Source organism: Nymphalis io, chromosome 22, assembly GCF_905147045.1.
Source record: "Nymphalis io chromosome 22, ilAglIoxx1.1, whole genome shotgun sequence".
Taxonomy (NCBI): Eukaryota; Metazoa; Arthropoda; class Insecta; order Lepidoptera; family Nymphalidae; genus Nymphalis; species Nymphalis io.
In genome coordinates this window covers 7,877,901-7,897,212 of record NC_065909.1, presented here as the reverse complement: position 1 = coordinate 7,897,212, position 19,312 = coordinate 7,877,901, and the positions used below count along the sequence as shown (strand labels likewise).

General features: G+C 37.1%; 1 protein-coding gene across 1 annotated transcript in view; it reads right to left on the bottom strand.

Annotated features, from left to right (window-relative positions):
* Nucleotides 1-19,312, bottom strand: part of LOC126777186 (orexin/Hypocretin receptor type 1-like) — a 159,023-nt gene that overhangs the window by 80,105 nt on the left and 59,606 nt on the right. Inside the window, 1 exon segment of the mRNA XM_050500153.1 lies at nucleotides 19,084-19,177. The gene's annotated coding sequence lies outside the window, so the exon portion shown is untranslated.

Below are 19,312 nucleotides of genomic sequence, written 5' to 3'. Positions count from 1 at the left end.
TACTATCAGGTATGTTAAGGTTTGGTCCATTTTATATGTATACGTACATAAAGGTTTTATGTAAAGCAGTTACGATATTTTGGTAATCCATTACTTATACTTATTACTTATTTTTAATATTTTTCCCGTTCTCCACAGACGTTTTTTTTCATTCAATCTCTTTTTGTGTATATACCCGTGAATTATATATGAATAAGTAAAACACATTTGTACCTTCACAACATAGCCGTGAATTTTGCGAACGATGTTTGCGTTAAGAAAAATGTATTAAATGTCGCTACTCTCCATTTTAGTCAGATAACTGATAATTTTAATTCAAAATTTTATTTCTTTCTTTAATGTGCGATTATACGATTAATTAATGTTTACTGTTTCGCTAATATTTATTTAGTAATGTTTTTTTCTTATTGCTGAGACTACTAATAAGTAGAATATTACAACATGTCATCTGGTTACAAAATATGATAATCAGATGACAGAGCTGGTCTGATCGAAGTCCAGTCCCATTAGGGCTTTGTAGAATCGACCATATTCCACTGTTTGTTTTTCCACATGGCTTTACGATCACCGATGCTAAATACCTTAAGCTAGATTCTTTGGCTCAAGATCAATGTGCATATCAGCGTTCACCTTGAGAAATCTAAGATTACACTCAAATAGTTAAAATTTTATTATTAAAAATACCTAGATTTAATCCCATATCCCATGAATGTACAACCTCATTCCAGATGAACGTGGATTGTGCATAAGGTATGTTAGCAGTTTACAGATGGCCTAGTAAATCTAGTTCAGTTTGTTTGCACCTTAGAATACTAAAGATATAAGGAAAGAGAGGAAAAGCCAGCTATTAGAGGCACGTACATTGTTTCTATCAGAGAAAAGACTATTTATATATTTTTTCAGTCTGCTAAAGAAACGTTACCTTACTTGTTGTTTTATAAATCAATCGTTAACACCGAATGCCTCTGTATTTCAAAGTTTTTGTAGTTTCTTCTTCTTAGTCGATACGCTCTTAACAGAGCGGTCATGGTCGTCAGGAAGTTGTTGATGTTAATCTCTTCAGGATGTTTCGCCATCTCTCCCTGTCAGCTGTCATCCTACACTTATGTAATGGTCCGCCCACCACAGATCTGATTCGGTCAGTCCATCGCATAGACGCCCGACCTATTATTATTTGTAGTCCCACTTATCGTTTAATGCTCGACTTATTTTGGGTCCGGAAGACTAAGGTTACAATAGTAAAGTGGATGCAAAATAAAATAAAACTGAAAAACAATAATTATAATCATTGAAAATATTATTTTCTCTGAATAAAAGTAGAAGATAGTATTGTTTTTACAATCAATTAGTTTCCGCCCGCGGCTTTTGAACACGTATAAGTGGAAGTGGTAGGCGTTAGGTACCTGATGTCAATTTCTGTACCCGTGACAACGTATTGTCAATTTAATAATGAGCAGTCGAGTAGTTTAGATGTGTAAACGTAGCAAGCAAACTCACTTTCGAATTAATAATATTAGTTAGAATTTCAAAAGAATTATCTAAAGTCAAGGAAAGATTTATTTCCATAGTATTAACAGTCGCTCAGTCGCAGATTGAGTATGGAATAATTGAAGCAATCGCACGTCGAACCGGCTTATGTGGAGCGTTAAACGATAATGGGCTCTATTGTATTCGAATTAAACTCGTATTTCAATTGAAAATTTTCAATCGTCACGAAAATTGCTATCTTCCGCTTAGCTGCAAGACAGATTGGCTGTTTAAATCGAATATGTAAAGTGACTGGATGTGTCAAATGAAAATATCTGAACTTTTGAACAAATGCAATTGAATAATATGTTTTAAGATTTAAGTGTAGATTAGACGATTAATTAAATTTATATATGTGTGGGTTTCATTCATCTAAGTGAAAAATAGTCCAGTGGCTATAACACAGGAATCTCAACCGATGATTTCAGGTTCAAAGTCGAAAATCTTTATTCAATATAGAAATGCTTCACACATACAGCTCGTCACACTTTCTTTTTTTTTTACGCTGGAAAAACGCATTACGCGTTTCCCCCACGGGAACAGTGGGGAGGGTATGTGGGGAGGGTATGTGGGGCTCGCCGATGTTCGAGGCGCCGAGTGCGCCCCGAACAACGGAATACCCACTAAAAAACCAGCGGTACCCTTTCCGTCATAACGAGGAGCGCCACGGGATCGCTTGCGCATGATTATCAGGGTACTGAGAACCCCCTAGTCCCAGCGACGCCTATTGCGGCGGAGGGAGAAGGTGCGCATAGCGCCTCATTCTTCTCCCCAGTCTTCTTCGGCGGAGCAGGTTTGCAGCGACGTCGTCTATCCGCTCCCGCTCCGCGGCCTCCTTCTGCGACATTACATTATCACAGAAGGAGACCATTTCCGACCAACAATAATAAGGACCTGAGCTGAGAAGAACAAGTGAAAGAAACTAAGCGGGATTTTTTTATATTTTTATCTCATATAATTATAGAATAATATTTGTTTAATTTGAAATGGCCCGGAGGCGACCATTTCATTTCCAAGGTGAGTAATCATCTAAAAAGTCATTGGTTTTATAATATCTTTTAGCTCACAAGCGTTCTTAAACGATTCTTTTTAATTTCGCAATTGAATATTTTTGAACGTTTTCAGGGATCCTGTTGTCAAATCGTGTACAATGTCACTCAAAATACTTACTAACCCCGTATAATCGGGCAATAGAAATTGTAAGTTTATGCTTGTTCCTAATATTAACAGAATGTACGTCACAATTTCTGTAATAATCTTTTACGTTTTTGCGTAAATACATAATATAATTATCGAATATGTATTGAGAATAAATAAATACATAACAATACGCATTGATGAACTTTACTCGTACATAACATAAGTTTAACTATTAAAGGTTTATTTAAACAAATATTTATTTACATAAGAATTATTTTCATTACATTACAGCATATAAAAATAAATAAATAATTTAATTTTTTCCCGTTTAATCGCAATTGCGGTCCTCTGGGCGATATATATATTATAGAGAATTATATTATAGAGTAACCCTATTATAAAAATTACATATTTTTCCTTTGTAACAGTTCATTCAATTCATAACCTTGTAGTGTATGTTTTTTTGTTTTTTTTTTTTTTTTTTTTATATTCGCCGGGAGGGCAAATGACTCTACGCCACCTGTTGGTAAGTGGTAGTAGAGTCCAAACGCGACGACGGCCAGTACAGACGGGAAAAACGTTCTGCACTAGCCGCCTTCGCCTTGCCGGCCCGCAAGATGCCTCTTCACGCCTCGTTTGAAGGAACCCGGGTTGTAAGAGGAGGGGAACACGTGAGCTGGTAAGGAATTCCATTTTTTGGAAGTGCGACAAAGAAAGGAGTTGCCAAATTTCTTTGTTCGCGATGGAATTGATGTCACAGTTAGGCGGTGACATCGAGAACCAGCTCGCGTGGACTTAAGAAGGAAGGGGGAAGCAGGAATTAGAGAGAATAATTCCTCAGAGCACTCGCCGTGATACAGTCGATAGAAAGCGCTCAGTGCTGCTATCTCACGACGCAATTGTAAAGGTTCAAGGGTGTTTGTGACCTTTACGTCGCCAATAATGCGTACGGCACGTCGCTGCAACCGGTCCAAGGCCTCAAGTAGGTACTTAGCGGAGCCATCCCAAAGGTGCGAGCAATATTCCACGCAAGACCGTACCTGTGTTTTGTACAGCAGGCACAGTTGTTGTGGCGTGAAAAAGCGCCGCACCTTGTTCAGAACTCCGAGTTTCCGTGAAGCTGTTTTTATAACAGCCTCGATGTAATCCCTTGGACTAAGGTCGCAGCGAACGTCAATCCCCAGCATGGCGATTTTGCTTTGCATCACCAGCGGAGTACCACAGAGGGAGGGAAGAGGGGAAAATGTTGACTTTTTCGCCGTGAGAGCGCATACCTGTGTTTTCTTGGCATTAAACTCAACAAGATTATCAGAGCCCCATTTGGCGATGAGCTCTAACGTCCTATCGAGTTCAATGACAAGATTCTTCCGCCTCTCCTCAATTTCCGCTCGCCCAGCCACTGCGCGTGCGTGGTATCCACCATGCACTGTACTATCGTCTGCATAGCAATGTATGTTCCCAAGAGAGAGCATATCATTGATATGCAAAAGAAAGAGTGTGGGAGATAGCACAGATCCCTGGGGGACCCCAGCATTCACTACATAGAATTGTGAAGCGCAACCATCAACTAAAACACGAAGGCTACGCTTGTGTAGGAAGCTGGCAATCCAGGTGCATAGCTGAGCAGGCAGACCATATGCCGGCAGCTTGGAGAGAAGACTTCTGTGCCAGACCCTGTCGAAAGCCTTGGAGATATCGAGGCTGACAACCAACGATTCTCCATGCTTGTCGATAGCTTCACCCCAGAGGTGCGTTACGTACGCTAGAAGATCACCTGTGGACCGTTTTGGTCGAAACCCGTATTGACGATCATTAATTAAAGAGTGATCTTCTAGGTAATGGATCAGTTGGTTGTTTAAAATCCGTTCCATCACCTTACAAAGTACTGAGGTGATAGCTATTGGCCGATAATTTGCCGGGTCAGACCGATCCCCTTTTTTTGGGAACCGCTTGCACATTAGCTCTTCTCCAAGCCTCCGGCACACTTCCCGAAGAGAGAGAAAGTTGGAACAGGCGCGTTAACACAGGAGACAGCTCCGCTGCGCACTTCTTCAGCACTATGGCTGGTATTCCATCGGGACCGCTAGCTTTCCGTACATCAAGTGATTGCAGCTCCGCACGCACATCACGTTGCCTGATTTTAATGTCAGGCATCGTATGGCCACATGCAGGTATTGTAGGTGGCAGTGCACTACAATCATCGATGACGGAATTGTCGGCAAAGAGTTTAGCCAGGAGATCAGCTTGCTCTTGCGGACTGTGAGCTAGCGATCCGTCCGGATTTCTCAGCGGTGGCAGCGAAGGTTGGCAGAAATTGTTTTGCACAGACTTGGTCAGACGCCAGAAGCTACGGGAGCCCCTAGGATGCGAAACAAGGTCATGACCAATCTGTACAATGCGCTGTGCATCCGCTCTCGTGTATGCCTTTCTACAGGACTTGGAATTTTTATTATAGTTTGCTTTCAGTGAGTCAATGTTAGATGCCCCGCTAATGCAGCCGTTGATCCACTTGCGATATGCCGCCTGCTTAGATGATACAGCATCGGCACATTCACGAGTGAACCAACGGTTACGCGTACTCCTACTGACGAGATCTGAGCTAGGAATGTAGTATTCCATTCCCAGCATGATCTCGCCAGCAACAGCAGCGGCACTAGCTGTCGGGTCATTCCCACTGAAGCAACGTTCCTTCCAAGGGACCGACGCATAGTAATCGCGCATACCGTCCCAATCCGCCGACTTATAGTGCCAAACGCGACGTTTGCATACCGCTAGTGGCGGCAGCTTGGCCTGTGGCACTCTGGTAGAAATAAGGCTGTGATCCGAAGAGCCAAGAGGAGCCTGAACCACAACCTGATATTCCACCGGGTGAGAAGTCAGCAAAAGGTCCAGTAGAGAAGGTGCTTGCCCATCAATGTCTGGGATCCTGGTGGGCTGATCAACCAGTTGGGTCAAGTCATGTGTGAGAGCAAAAGCATGAGCAGTCCTTCCAGCATAGTCAGTTTTGAGGGACTTCAACCAGGATTCGTGGTGAGCATTAAAATCCCCCAAAAACACCAATTCCGCGTTAGGAAATTGCTCTTGCGCAGCATCTGCCACCCGACTAAGATGGTCAAATAATCGGCTTGTCTCCAAGTCACCATTGTGGGATCTGTAGAGGCACACGTAGACTCGGCTCTGACGAACCAGGTCCACACGTACCACCAACATGGAGAAGGAGGGGTCCTCCAAGCAGCGCAGTCGGTGACAGCAAACATCCGTCCTGACGAACAAGCATACTCCGGCTTTCGCTTTGAAGGATTCTTCAAGCGTGTAGCCGGGATAATTAAGGTAGCTGGTATCGGCAGGACGGAGTATTTGTGTCTCCGTGAGAAACAACATTGCTGGCCGTGCTGTCTCGAGATGGTGGTGGACAGCGTTGAGGTTAGTGTGGAGTCCTCGGATGTTAGAGAACTCGACCTCAAACAGCGAGGGTATGGTGGGGGTGTGCACCGCTGTGCGACCGTTATTTCTGTTTTGTTGCGCCATTTGGGAAAAATAGAATGGAAAAGAGACGTGAAGCGAGCGATGTATTGCCACGATAGGGATGGGCAAAGCGTGGAGGCGTGTTTCCCCAAGTGGTTGCCAAAAGGAAAAATACACTGACACGCCGGACGGAAGGGCCCCCGAACCCCCCCGGAAGTGGCCGCCGGGACCCCACCTACCGGTCACCAACCGGCACGACGGTCCACCCCGAGATTATACGTGGCCTAGTGGGGCAGCCTCACGAGCTGGTTAGGCACGCTCGGGCCCCCGTACTATGCCACGGGCAGCCAGCGGAACAGCCGTTTATTCGGATCTCCCTGTCCGGCAGGTCAATACAGTTTCCCCCGGCATTGGTTCAACAGTCGTCTCCAATTGGACCAACACCCATCGCGGCAATACTCGCTCGGGCTCTGGCTGTACGCTGGCTGACCTCGAAACGCGGCTGCAAGCCACTTCACGAGTTTTTCACCATGCGTACGGTGGTAACAAGCCAGGCGGATGTTAGTATCCTACCACCAGATGAGCAGATGGTCGCTCAGTTACTACAAAGTGTTAATGAATTGTACTACAGCACCTCTTTTTTATTGACATCTATATATACGTCGTGAGATAGCAGCACTGAGCGCTTTCTACCGACTGTATCACGGCGAGTGCTCTGAGGAATTATTCTCTCTAATTCCTGCTTCCCCCTTCCTTCTTAAGTCCACGCGAGCTGATTCTCGATGTCACCGCCTAACTGTGACATCAATTCCATCGCGAACAAAGAAATTTGGCAACTCCTTTCTTTGTCGCACTTCTAAAAAATGGAATTCCTTACCAGCTCACGTGTTCCCCTCCTCTTACAACCCGGGTTCCTTCAAACGAGGCGTGAAGAGGCATCTTGCGGGCCGGCAAGGTGAAGGCGGCTAGTGCAGAACGTTTTTCCCGTCTGTACTGGCCGTCGTCGCGTTTGGACTCTACTACCACTTACCATCAGGTGGAGTAGAGTCATTTGCCCTCCCGGTGAATATAAAAAAAAATAAAATATATATTGAATTATACAACACCATTGGACAAGGTTCCCATGGTGTTGTATAATTCATCCGATGTATTTTGCGTTATATTTTTAACGATTTATTTATGTAATTGATGAGCTCCTGAAAAACTCTGTCGCCTCATAAATCAGTGTGGAACGGGACATTGCGCTGAACAGACTTGTGACATATTTCTCTGCAAACACAGAACACAGGCCTTATAAGATCTCTGCGTGATATTTACTGGTGGTAGGGTAGGGTTGTGTGCAAGCTTGTCTGGGTAGCTATAGTAGCATAACATCTTAATCAGCAATGTTGGTGGTGAATTGGCGATATAAGCGATGCTTAACATTTCTTACAATGCCAATGTCTATGGCGTTGGTGAAAACTTACCATCAGGTGCTATGCTGGTCCGCCTATCTATACTATAAAAAAGACATATTTTTTGGCAACGCCAATCGAACAAGGTCAACGATGTGTACACCTTAAACAATATATACGGACATAAATACAATGCCGTAACCGTTGCCGTAACAGCCTGTGAATGTCCCACTGCTGGGCTAAGGGCCTCCTCTCCTCTTTTTGAGGAGAAGGTTTGGAGCTTATTCCACCACGCTGCTCCAATGCGGGTTGGTAGAATTCACATGTGGCAGAATTTCAGTGAAATTAGACACATGCAGGTTTCCTCACGATGTTTTCCTTCACCGTAAAGCACGAGATGAATTATAATCACAAATTAAGCACATGAAAATTCAGTGGTGCTTGCCCGGGTTTGAACCCACGATCATCGGTTAAGATTCACGCGTTCTTACCACAGGGCCATCTCGGCTTCTATAATATAATATAATATTATATAATATAATAATACAATACAAAACAATATTTCTAATTCTTTTTTGTTATCTATATCAATTTACCTTTATATAAATGTAGCTAGCAATGTCGTTCAGTACATTTAGGTGACATTAGAGGTTATAATAAAAAATATTTATTTTCAGAGGTTTTGACATTTCGCGAATGTTCTACGTACGTAGGCTTGTAACGTAATATTTTGATATCAGTAAAGCTATTCTGTTAGAACTCACTTCATTATTACCCGTGAAATGACAACCGACTTATATTTTATTCTTGATATGTTATAATTATTATTTTCAATGTCGCATATCACTTCTGACATTAAAGACCGTTTTCTGCGGGACGTTTGAAGTTTGTTCTTAGAACAGAACAGCCGTACTACGATAGTTGCATTAAAGTGATACTGATACGGTTTCCACTTACAAAAGGATTTAAATCATTCGATGAGAGATTGAATGACGATTCATTCTCGTTTATGTAATCAGCTCATTTCATGTACTAATGAATAACGTTTAATCAAATAACAAACAAACTGAAATGTAGACAGCATTATTCATAAATTATTGTATCACTCCTTTTAATAAATATTTTATTATTTCAATCATTCGTTCGCACCTTTGCATATTGACGAGCCGGTTGGCATGGTTGGTAGATACTTGCCTTTTCACGCCTAAGGTTGTGGGTTCGATTCCCACCCAGGACAGAGATTTGTGTGCATGAACATGTCTGTTTGTCCTGAGTCTGGGTGTAGTTTTCTATATAATTATGTATTTACAAAAGAAAGGTAGTATATGTAGTATATCAGTTGTCTGGTTCCCATAGCACAAGCTTTGTACAAGCTTAATTTGAGATCAGATGGCCGTGTGTGAAAAATGTACCAGGATATTATTATTTTTATTATTATTATTATTATTATATCAATTAAATCTTATGTGAAATGTACATTATTTAATAAATAAGGCTTATTACACAATACAAGAATATATTTAATAAATTATCAAAAAGCGTTGTTTGTATTCGTTAGATTCTACGCAGGATATGTCAATTTTATTATAATTATATGATTTTTATTTAAGACTACGAAGTTTATTTAAGAAAATAAAGAGTAACAACTGAATATCAGTTTGTTTTTCTATTAACTTTTTTATAATATCAACTTCTTATTAATTTTTTCTTTTCTATTTATTTCACTATTTTTTATTCTGAAGTTAATTTATTTAATCTACTATTCAAAATGTAATAAAAACTATTTGAATTAAAATATGGTATCAAAGAATGTTTTAATTTTTTCATTTATATATTTGAAAAGATTGATATTTGACACGCTTAGGATATGCTTTTATGATTAACTGAGTGAATTGTGAATGTCCCACTGCTGGGCTAAAGGCCTCCTCTCCTCTTTTTGAGAAGAAGGTTTGGAGCTTATTCCACCACGCTGCTCCAATGCGGGTTAGTGGAATACACATGTGGCAGAATTTCAGTGAAATTAGACACATGCAGGTTTCCTCACGATGTTTTCCTTCACCGTAAAGCACGAGATGAATTATAATCACAAATTAAGCACATGAAAATTCAGTGGTGCTTGCCCGGATTTGAACCCACGATCATCGGTTAAGATTCACGCGTTCTTACCACTGGGCCATCTCGACTTAGTGTCGGAGTGAATTATTGTTAAGTGCATCATCTTAGTTACTTCATACATCAATTGATGTACATCATCGTACCGTAACTTGGGATTCCATAACTGATCCACCGAAAAAACCCGTCCAAAAAACATTTTATTTATCTTGTAAAATCGACATAAATGTAATTTACTTTGCCAGCAGTTTCTTAAGTAAATAATACAATATGATTTCGAAATAGAAACGCAATGGTCGTTACCATTTATTGATAACGACTTACCTCAAGTTAGGTTCGAGATAAGGCACGCTCACAAGATAAAAGTAAATTTAAAATTACTTGTTCTTGGTTTTGTTGATATGTATTTTATATTGTAAATATTTATACAAGCAATAACACTGTCCATCAAGTGCTTACCCGTGGAAAGTTAAAAATTATATTCGAATTTTAGACTTTTTTGCGCAATATTTGCTAGTCCGAAATATAAGCATATTTCGTCTTAGTATAAAAATTACAATGTTAACGCATTCTTTAATAGTAGGATATTTAGCGTGAGAGATCTTCGTACTGTCTCGTGAACTAGCTTGTGTATACTTCTTACAAGTAACAGATATGCAAGAAAGCAAATGGCATGGTATCCACAGCGTTACTTGCTCATGCATGCATCCGAATGACTGTATGAAAAAATATTTTTAATGATTTAGGTACCAAATATTTAAACAAAGGTACAAAATAGTACTAAATGCTGGTGGTATTTTCAAGGTGAACTGTCAATGTATACAGTCGTTCTGATGCATGTCTTGCTCACACCATTTCAATTTACATGCATATGTATAGACTTTACAATTATTCTTAACAGAGACACCCAATGACGTTTTAATGGTTCGTCCTCGGGATTAAATATTGGCTGCCGTCTAAACAACAGACCACAGTTGTAGTCAATATGTATAAATGTTGAAATACCAAATAATATTTGGTATTTGGTCGTGGATTTCACTGGATTAAGTGACACAGCTTTTCAATTTCCGCATTGGAAACTTTCCGCGTGCCAGTTTTAAGCATCAATTGAATCAAGTTAATAAACTCACATTCACATCTAGCATATTTAATTCAGTTGCAAGTCTGATTGATTTGAATTTTTGAATCCATTGAAACGCTCTAGAAGTTTAAAGTGGAGGTTTATTAATCAATTGGTAAGGATTCGAACGTTCGATTTGTTTTCTTTTTCTTTTACGACTAAAACAACAAGGATTTATAATATCTTGTTGTAGATTAAGTATCTGATGATATGGAACAGTGACAGCTCAGTTGTCATTGATATTATATAAGACGGATATATAACATAAAGTAACAGTCTGTGAATGTCTCACTGCCGGGCTAAGGCCTCCATTTTGGTGAAATTAGACACATGCAAGTTTCTTCGCAATGTTTCCCTTCACCGTCAAGCACGAGATGAATTATATACACAAATTAAGTACATGAAATTTTAGTGGTGCTTGCCCAGGTTTGAACCTACGATCATTGGTTATGATTGACTCGTTCTAACTACTAGGCCATCTCTGCATCAAAACATAATAATATTTTAATTTAATTTTTTTGCTGAATAAATTAACGGCTTAAATTAAAAAAGGTTTTAGCGCTATTTTAACAAAAAAATGAAGTTTTTTTTAATCTACGTTGAGTGAAATAATTTCACACTCAAGATCGACCACTGGTCTAGTTTTGACAGCGTTAATACTGATTAGATATAAAAAGTTGAACACGAAGATATCGTCATGACCTCCCATATCATTTTACCTTCGAAAGCGTTAGAAATTTAATATTGACTTACAGAAAAAGCAATAACGTTGTAATAAATAATCAGTAAAAAATACAAACACTCATTTACATATAAAACAAAACTCAGTTCACAGTAGTATGTCTAACGACGGGATGTTACGTTCACACGGTTTTAACACCAGTAAAAGATAACTGAATAAACTATAAATAAAAACCTATTCCGTTGACATAAACTACGCCAAGCATGGCTTGAATTTAGTTTAATCCTTTCTCGCGTGGTTTATTTTTCATAATATCACTAAAAATATCATGTAAAGCTTAGAAACTCGTACTTTTTGATTTTGCCATAATTCAATTTTAAAAGCATCGACTGCTAGATGATCCGGCGACCTGAAGAACCTGTTGGGGCTTTGTGGCCGTCTGGGTTATACCCACTCATTAGATATTGTAGACGCTAAACAGCAATATTTAGTATTTTTTTTATATTCGCCGGGAGGGCAAATGACTCTACTCCACCTGATGGTAAGTGGTAGTAGAGTCCAAACGCGACGACGGCCAGTAAAGACGGGAAAAACGTTCTGCACTAGCCGCCTTCGCCTTGCCGGCCCGCAAGATGCCTCTTCACACCTCGTTTGAAGGAACCCGGGTTGTAAGAGGAGGGGAACACGTGAGCTGGTAAGGAATTCCATTTTTTGGAAGTGCGACAAAGAAATGAGTTGCCAAATTTCTTTGTTCGCGATGGAATTGATGTAACAGTTAGGCGGTGACATTGAGAACCAGCTCGCGTGGACTTAAGAAGGAAGGAGGAAGCAGGAATTAGAGAGAATAATTCCTCAGAGCACTCGTCGTGATACAGTCGATAGAAAGCGCTCAGTGCTGCTATCTCACGGCGCAATTGTAAAGGTTCAAGGGTGTTTGTGATCTTTACGTCGCCAATAATGCGCACTGCACGTCGCTGCAACCGGTCCAAGGCCTCCAGTAGGTACTTAGCGGAGCCATCCCAAAGGTGCGAGCAATATTCCACGCAAGACCGTACCTGTGTTTTGTACAGCAGGCACAGTTGTTTGTTTGTTGTTTGTGAAAAAACGCCGCACCTTGTTCAGAACTCCGAGTATATATATATATAGTATTGTTGTGTTCCGGTTTAAAGGGTGAGCGAGTGTAATTACATTAAGAAGGGGCATATCATCACAGTTCCCAGGGTTGGTGGCGCATTAACATGTAAAGAATGGTTAATATTTACAGTGTAAATATCTATGGGCGGTGACGACCCCTTACCATCAGATGGCCCATTTTCCCGCCTGTGAAAAACAAAGATGGTAAACATTAACGTACCACAGGAGAAAGATTCAGATAGGTCCAGAAGAAAATATTTATGAATAATATATTTTTTTATTTCACCTTCAAGTCTCATTGTTTTTGATAAACATATTATGAGGCAGAGATCTTAAAATTAAAATAGCGTTTAAAAATAAAGCTTATTAGTTATTTCTTTTATTAGATTGTTTATCCAAAGGATTAGTGAATACTAACTTCCTTTTACTTTAAACTTTATTTAAAATATTTTATTAAGAGTTAAATAAGCGTGGGTTGTTTTGGCTCATAGGACTTTATATCAAAACATGTTTTTAGAAACTAGAAATATAAGTGTATGAAATGAACTTTTCTGTAGAGTTTTCTAGAAAATCGTTCTATAATAACTAAGAAGCTATAAGCACAGTTTCATATAAAATTCGTTTTTATTTCATCTAAGTTGATTTATATTTCTCAAATTACTCATTTTCCTTTGTCGTTAAAATTAAAACTTTGTAATATAAAACCAAGAAGACATAAATTTTCACATTTAAAATACAAAAAATAGTATCATAGTTATCTTTTCACTATGTACAATTATATTGTATTTTTTAATGTGAAATTTCTATTGACGCTTGGGGGTAAGAACGGCTGGTATGTTGTGATGGAAACTCTCTTTGCTGTTATGCCGTCTTCGCTACCATTACTCACTTTTGGGTGCTTGGCAAATATACTTGATACTTAAGTAGTATATATATAATAATATATTTATTTTATTAAAATAATTATATTTTTTTATTTATTTTACGCCATATTTGCTTTTTGCTTTTATTTAATTTATTTTTTTTAATAATTTTTAAAACGAATTAACAGTTTTAAATAAGTATATTTAGATTCATTTTAACATAATGTGTTCAAAATTTTGCGTAAATTTATTTTATTCACATCTTATGTGTTTTATTATTCAAGAAGCTTTTTCTTTTCGTTACTAATATTGTTTTAGTAAAACAAGATCCAGTTTTAGTTTCACCTTTCCATAAGTAACGGAAACATTCATGCTTAATATTAATGCGAGATAATCGTATGTATGAGTGCGCGCGTGGGCGCACTTGTTTGTGTGTGTATGTGGTAATTCACTTTATTTTTTACGATGTATTTGAATTATTTCTCTTTTCAGTTGCATTTTCGATAAGTGGAAAAAGTTAAAATCAGAATAAAATTTGTTATAAGTTCGTGCTAGACGTTGTATGATGGAATTTTGGGGATAGTTAGAATTTGACTTACGCACATGGAAAACGTTGGGTTTACGGCATCTAAATAAAGAAAAGTTTAACGAAGAGGTTAGTAACAGGTCAGGACAGTCAATTTTGTCTGAGTTTCCGGTAATATTTTTATTATAACCTCATGGGTGGCACTGACATAAAATTCATAGGCATTTACTTCGATTATAGAGTAGCTGAATCTGATTATTGTAAATTACTTTGAACAAGTGATCTTGTACATTTATCTTACTATTGCTATAATAATAAAAATTATATGTAAAACTCTCATATTCTTATATACGTGTACTGAGCTATACGTGGTCCTTTTTATACAGTTTTATGGAGCAATCATCGCATGACTTCCATATCGTTACGCGCCTACCATTAGCCCATTGGATTAGAATAATTTTCCTACAAAAAGATAACGATTACCATATGTCTGTGATAACAACCGGAACTAACGACCTAATGTTGGAATGACACGCAATGTATCGTAATATATATCGTATATATATATATATATATATACGCAGCATGTAAGTGTCCCACTACGGGGCAGTTACATACAAATGTGAATAATAATAATAATAATAATAATATCCTGGGACATTATTCACACACGGCCATCTGATCACAAACTAAGCAGATCTTGTACTATGGACAGACAACTGATATACTACATTTACAATTTTTCTTTTGTAAATAACTACTTATATAGATAATTACACCCAGACTTAGGATAAATAGACATTTTCATGCACTCAAATGTCTGTCCTAGGTGGGAATCGAACCCACAACCTTCGACGTGAATGGCAAGTATCTACCAACCACGCCAACCGGCGCGTCAAATTGTAATATGATGTTTTCTTTGTCTGAGCACGAGGCGAATTATAGGCACAAATTAATTAAATGAACACTCGCAGATGCCCGGTTCGAATCATCAGATATCGGCTATCTTTGCTTGAGATTCGCGTGTTCAACTATTAGATCATCTTGGCTCAAATTCAGATTGATATGATAATTATTTATACTTTGTAAAATTAAACCATTTACTGGGTAGTAAATAGTGGATAGTAGGGGCTTATTACACAAAATCATTTTTTTTATATAAAATAGGTAGGAGGACCAGCGTATAGGCCACCTGATGGTAAGTTGTCAACGCCCATATACATTAGCATTTTAAGAAATGTTAATCATCGCTTCACTCGTACTACAAATCGGATAAAAACAATACCCAGTTCTGATGTTTTGCAGTAGAATATCTGATGAGTGGGTGGTACCTACCCAGACGAGCTTGCACAAAGCCCTACTACCAGTATGTTACCTACCTATATTATATAAAAAAATATATTTATACTCATATTAAACCACTACGTTAGGCCAATATAACATCAATCAATACACACAATAATAAAAAAAGACCATACGTTTGACACATTCTCCTCTTAAATATTAAAACCTCTTTCATCGTTAAAGCCTTTTTGTTATGAAGTTTCTGTTCGAAATTTTGAATTAGCGTTTAATAAATTATTATAGCGTTTGTTTCATAATTATTTTCGTTTTCTATTTGAATGCAGCCTTTGAAAAACTTTTAATATGTGAAATCTCCATCCGACAACTGTTTGATTTTGTGGTTGGTCTGTTTGTGCAGTTGGTATCACCAACTACACGAATAGACCAACCACAAAATCCACATTCATTTATTTACAAAAGACTTAGAGTATATCTATGTGTGTATTGAGAGTAGAATTATTAGACCCCGTTAGTGTTCTATTGCAAAGACATATCTACTAATTGTTAGCCTGTAGCAGAAATTTATAAGCAATTAATTGGTAAAAATGATCGTGTGACGTGAAACATCGATATTTAGATCAATAGCCATTTATAGAAAGGTTTTATAATAAAATAAAACAAATTATTAAATATTGAGGAAAATAAATAAAATGATTTGTTAATTAACAATATATATGTATATAAATTTAGGATATTCCATGATTCATAGAACAACGTTTTATAAAAAAAAGATGCGCGCTAATTTTAAAACCGCCATTTTGTTGGTGTACAGAAAGGCTCAGTAATTAATTCATTATAAGCGCAAATTTTTGATTTGTTAAACGTGTTCAATTATTGCGTTATTTGAATTTTTAAGAGTTAGCTGATTGAGTTATTTACCTTAATTTGTATGATTTGGTGTTCTATTTTTAAAAATCCATTTCGAGGTGTTTTAAAATCAGTTTAACTTCTAATCGCTGAATATGTACACGAATTACTGTGCTGGCGAGGAGGCATGACGGTATAAGAAAGCGTCATACCGTTTGCCGTCCCGGCGTACGAGTCGGCCTTAACCCCAAGGCGCGCCAAAAGATATTTCACAACAATTTTTTTTGAACTATTATATTTGTATTATGTGTTAGTGAATTATATTTAGATGTTGTTTTAGAGTTACATTTTAACAGTAATACATCGACCGTTACAGAGTAACATTTAGAAATCCGGAACGTTTAATAATAGAAACTCTCGAATTGTAACAGGATTAATGTGATTGATATATGACTAAAAGTGCGGAAATATTTGGTAACGATATTAATTTAAGACTGTAAATTAATAATGGTTAGTTATTAAATATGGACCGTAACAGCCTGTGAATGTCCCACTGCTCCTCCAAAGGCCTCCTCTCCCTTTTTGAAGAGAAGGTTTGGAGCTTATTCCACCACGCTGCTCCAATGCGGGTTGGTGGAATACACATGTGGCAGAATTTCTATGAAATTGTACATATGCAGGTTTCCTCACGATGTTTTCCTTCACTGTAAAGCACGAGATGAATTATAATCACAAATGAACGCATGAAAATTCAGTGGTGCTTGCCCGGATTTGAACCAACGATCATCGGTTAAGATTTACGCGTTCTTACCACTGGGCCATCTCGGCTTTTTTATGGATTTTTAATGGAAATAAAGACCCTATCAACTTAATAACCATATTTAATAAATGAAAGTCAAATTAAAACACGCAAAGTTTTAATTGAATAATTAAATACACACACATTTATAATATGTTTCACTTTTTTTTATTCTACTTCCTTTATTAATTTCCATTTACATATGATATCTGTGTACAGTGTTCCTATATTTTTGTTACACTTATAATTAAGACCCGGGCCTCCTAATACTGGTATTCTCATATCTAAAAGGAGGCCTCTAAGATTATGTCAGTTTAATTGAAGAAGTAAACATATGTTCTCATAATATTTTTTATTAAATTATACTAAAAATATAATGGAGCAAGGGATATAGTAATTAACGCTATATGGCAAAGGTGCTTAAAAAACATACTCGATTATAAATAAATGGGTTTTTATTTAATAAAAAAAACGTCTGCACTATAATACCTGTGGCTAATCTTTTTTGAGATTGGCCGGACTCGGTCAGGTGGATATTATTATCGCATATATCTATATTATAATGAAATTATATAACTTTAAATCACGTAAAGTTAACTGAAAATTGGGGGTCCAAACTCGAGCACTATCGAGTTTTCATATCAGGTTAATTTTTGTTAATGATTTATTCATCGTTATGAAAAACCTATCTTCAATGGCCCCCAACACGCAATGCAGCATATGGAGCAGAATAGTGGAGTATGCTCCAATCCTTCTCCTCAAAAGGACAGGCTTGAGGCTGTATCCAAACAGCGGAACATTACATATTGCCATTAAATAGTGAAATATGATATGTTATTTAACCAAACGATCAGCCCTTAGATTGTCTTAATGGAATTTGCCACGATGTATAAAAATAAATGTATATGGTCTTTACAATATATGTCTTACCTAGACCTTTTTAATTCAAAAGGATTTAATTGAAGAAGATAAGCAAAGGATTTATTCAAAACAGAAAAGAAAAATGGAACATTGATCTTTTGAAGCATTAAAAATTTAAGTTAATAAAAACAAGCTTTGGTTTGTTAGAATAATTAAAATAGAAAGGTTCATAATCGGGCGAGCATCACGAAGTTACTAATTTTTCATCTCGTGCTCAATATTCTTGTATGCATTAGGTGTATGAGTTGAACAAAATTGTGCCATGTACATCCACAATGCTGCTTGAAACATTGCGTGGGAATAGACTCAAATCTTCTTACATACATTACTTTCAATTTAAAGACTGTTTCTTTACCTTAATATGATTAGTATACTCTGTAAGATTTTGTCGTGAAAAGCAATAATAAATACAGAAGATGAATGCAGCAAGCTAGAATAATATTGAATGATGAATATTTGGAGCTGATGTAAAGTACAGTTCAAAGTAAAATTAATTAAATGTGTTGTATCACAAAGGCAATGTTTCATAGTTTCCTGCTTTTAAGTTCATTTTATTAGAAACTCAACCCGTCCACTTTCAGTCCTTTACCAACAATTATTATATCGGTTGAAGAAACATTCGATATTTCTTTGAACGTTGCATTCTCTTTGAAATATGATATAAAACTAAAGAATGAGAGCATCATATTCAAAATTAATGATACATTGGATTTTATTTTTACTATATCGGATTCTCTTTGAACATTTATAGAATACAGTTTGCCGTAGTAGAAGATTATGAAATTGACATAATTGAAAAAAATATGTATGCTACTACTTTGTCATAAATTTTTTTTTGTTTTATCTTCAGTGTATTATTTAGTATATTGTTTTGTTGTTAGTGTCAGTCGTGCGTTTGTTATATCTTATCTATTGTTTCAGTCGTGATATTTTTATGTGCCGCCATGTTTTTGTTGTCAGCCAGTATCACCATATAAAATTAAAGACTTAATGACAATTTACTATGTATACACATTGGACTGTACGATAATTTCTTTATTAAAAATATACTTTATTTCTTTTTAGACACTTTTTTAATCATTTTAGGAAATTAGATCAAATTACCTAAATTATTGTTAGTTAAGTTATTGTTAGTTTTGCCGGCCAAGCAGTGAAAAAATCTGCTGTAATCAAGTATATATAACATGTAAGCTTATATAGCATGTAGCTTTTTTATATTTAGAATAAATGTGGGATGAATATCACCTACCTTAATACGTGACGTCATGCATCGTAATGTTTTCACATCAACATATAAATTGCTTCTCTCTTTATTGCGTGTTATTTCTTGCAAGTAAATTTTCCTGAAAAGAAATGCTGTTATCAGATACAATTATAAAAACAAAGAATATTGAACAGGCTTCTATCAAATTCACAAAAAGTAAAGAAATATTGGTATGATAAAAGCGTCTATGATACATACGGCTTGATTGCAAGCT